General features: G+C 39.2%; 1 pseudogene; it reads right to left on the bottom strand.

Moving 5' to 3' along the window:
- Nucleotides 1-797: 797 nt before the first annotated feature.
- The window catches only part of LOC105532554, a 6153-nt pseudogene continuing 3644 nt past the window's right edge, over nucleotides 798-3306 (bottom strand).

Below are 3306 nucleotides of genomic sequence, written 5' to 3'. Positions count from 1 at the left end.
TAAACCTGGGAGGCGGAGCTTGCAGTGAGCTGAGATCCGGCCACTGCACTCCAGCCTGGGCAACAGAGCGAGACTCCGTCTCCAAAAATAAAATAAAATAAAATGTGTACAATAAGATTTGTGATACAAGTAAAGGTATTACAACCCTCCTTATATTTGTAATATTTGTTGTCAGCATAAACATGCATTTTACTTTAAAGGGTTCTAGTTTCTGAAAGATCTTTTGACAGTAATTGCTTTTATAATGCTCCTAATTAAGTAAAAATTCTGACGTTGAGTAAGATGTGAGCAGATATCAATGACATTTTTATATTCTTCACATTTGTACTATCTTTCTCAAGTATAAATGCTTTCCTGTGCAATAAGGTGTGGATATTCCTTCACAGTTTTGCCACATTCTTTACTTATAAAGTTTTCTCCAGTATAAATTATCTTACCTATAATCAAGTGTGACAACCACCTGAAGGCTTTGTCACAGTCTTCACTTTTTTTTTTTTTTGAGACGGAGTCTCGCTCTGTTACCCAGGCTGGAGTGCAGTGGCGTGATCTCGGCTCACTGCAAGCTCCGCCTCCCGGGTTCATGCCATTCTCCTGCCTCAGCCTCCCAAGTAGAGGGGACTACAGGCGCCCACCACCATGCCCGGCTAATTTTTTGTATTTTTAGTAGAGATGGGGTTTCACCGTGTTAGCCAGGATGGTCTCGATCTCCTGACCTCATGATCTGCCTGCCTCAGCCTCCCAAAGTGCTGGGATTACAGGTGTGAGCCACCACACCCGGCCACACATTCTTCACATTTTTAAGGTTTTACACCTGGATGATTTTTTGTATATTTAGAAAAGTTGGAGGTGTTGTCAAAATCATTGTCATATCTTTTAGGTTTGTAGAGTTTCTCATCAATATGAATTTTTTTATGTCTAGTAAGGTTTGAGGAACAGTTAAAAGCTTTGCCATATTTGTCACATTTGTAGTGTTTTTCTCCTGTATGAATTTTCTTATGATCAGCAAGAGTTGCAGGCTAGTTAAAAAAATTGCCATATTCATCACATTTGTAAGATTTCTCTCCAGTATGAATTGCTTTATGATTAGTAAAGGTTGAGAATACACTAAAGCTTTTGCCACATTCTTCACATTTGTAGATATTCTTTCTAATATGAATTCTCTTATGTCATGTAAGGTAGGAGGGCCCATTAAAACCTTTGCCACATTCTTCGCATTTGTAGGGTTTCTGTCCTGTACGATTTCTCATATGTTCAGTAAGGTTTGAGGACTGGGTAAAAGCTTTGCATCATTCTTCATATTGTAGGATTTCTCTCCAGTATGAATTGTTTTATGTTTAATGAGGTTTGCAAACTGGTTAAAAGCTTTGTCACATTCTTCACACTTGCAGGACTTCTTTTCAGTATGAGTTTTCTTATGTTTAGTAAGGTGTGAAAACTGATTAAAACCTTTGCCACATTCTTTACATTTGTAGGGTTTCTCTCCAGTATGAAGTCTCTTATGGTTAGTTAGGGTTGAGAACTGGTTAAAGGCTTTGTGACATTCATCACATTAGAAGGGTTTGTCTCCAGTATGAATTATCTTATGTTTATTAAGGATCAAGAATACACTAAAACCTTTGCCACGTATTTAACATTTGTAGGATTTCTCTTTAGTATGAATTTTCTTATGTCTAATAAGGGTTGAGGATTGGTTAAAGGCTTTGTCACATTCTTCACATTTGTAGGGTTTCTCTTCTGTATGAATTCTTTTGTTTAATAAGCTGTGATAACCAGTTAAAAACGACCACATGCCTCACATTTGTAGGAATTATCTCTAGTGTGAATGCTTTTATGTCATGTTAGGTGTGAAAACATGCAAAATGATTTGCCACATTCTATACATTTGAAAGGTTTCTTGTCAGGATGTCTTATGACTTTGAATTTAAAAATATATGAAAGACTTTCATATATTTATCACATTGAAATATTCTGCTCTGAGTAGTTGTCAAACATTTGCTAAGTTCATTATAACCTCGGTTGTGCACCTTACACTCATCCACACTTTTACAGTAAAATTTTTATGTCTTTACTGTAAATTTTTATGTCCACATTTTCCATATCTTCTCGGTATCACTTTTTGGAAAGAAGCCTTTATGCCTTGCTCTGGTCAACGATCTTGGGCATAATGAGAACACATAACTGAAAGAAATAAAAATAAAAAATTTCTTCACTTGCTAGACTCAAATGAATATACTTTACAAATCTAATGTATAGGCTAAGTGTGGTGGCTCATGCTTGTAATCACAGCACTCTGGGAGGCCGAGGTGGGTGACTGACTTGAGGTCAGGAGTTTGAGCCTGGCCAATATGGTGAAACCCTGTCTCTACTAAAAATACAAAATTAGCTGGGCATGGTGGTGAGCACCTGTAATCCCAGCTACTCAGGAGGCTGAGGCAGGAGAATTGCTTGAACCTGGGAGGCGGAGGTTGCAGTGAGCCAAGATTATGCCATTGCGCTCCAGCCTGGGCAAGAGAGCAAGACTCTGTCTCAAAAAATAAAATAAGTCAAATGGAAGAAATGTACAGGAGAAAAAAAGGAATGGTGAAAGATGAAGCACATAGATAATCCTGGTAAACAGCTGTGATTAATAAAATTATCCACCCTTTGTGTTCTTTAGGAACAGTTTACAGAAAAAAACAACCTTCCCATTTTGACTTAGATGGTTTAAGTACTCTCTCGTCTTACTTATCACATAGCCAGACATGAACCCCCCAAGTCTTTTTTTTTTTTTTTTTTTTTGAGACGGAGTCTTGCTCTGTCACCCAGGCTGGAGTGCAGTGGCCGGATCTCAGCTCACTGCAAGCTCCGCCTCCCGGGTTCACGCCATTCTCCTGCCTCAGCCTCCCGAGTAGCTGGGACTACAGGCACCCGCCACCTTGCCGGTAGAGACGGGGTTTCACCATGTTAGCCAGGATGGTCTCGATCTCCTGACCTCGTGATCCGCCCGTCTCAGCCTCCCAAAGTGCTGGGATTACAGGTGTGAGCCACCACGCCCGGCCCTCAAGTCTTATTTTTCTAATTAAAAAATCAGTTGGATTTGTCTTCAGTGGTCAGAATAAAACACTTCTTAATCAAAGTTTATCCCCTTCCCACAAGCTTCTGAACTTTGAGCTACCTTCAGTCTGAGCCAACACAGAACCCCATTTTATGTCCCTTTTAAGAACATGCTGAATTCAGGGTAAAAACTGTTCTGATCTAAAATCTAATTATTTTCACCCTGCATTTTCCATCCCCTTCCCACCTTCTTTTTATTTTATTACCATTATT

The sequence above is a fragment of the Mandrillus leucophaeus genome, unplaced genomic scaffold (genome assembly GCF_000951045.1).
Source record: "Mandrillus leucophaeus isolate KB7577 unplaced genomic scaffold, Mleu.le_1.0 Scaffold969, whole genome shotgun sequence".
Lineage (NCBI taxonomy): Eukaryota > Metazoa > Chordata > Mammalia > Primates > Cercopithecidae > Mandrillus > Mandrillus leucophaeus.
The sequence above is the reverse complement of the archived record's forward strand: the minus strand, read 5'-3'. Positions and strand labels throughout refer to the sequence as shown.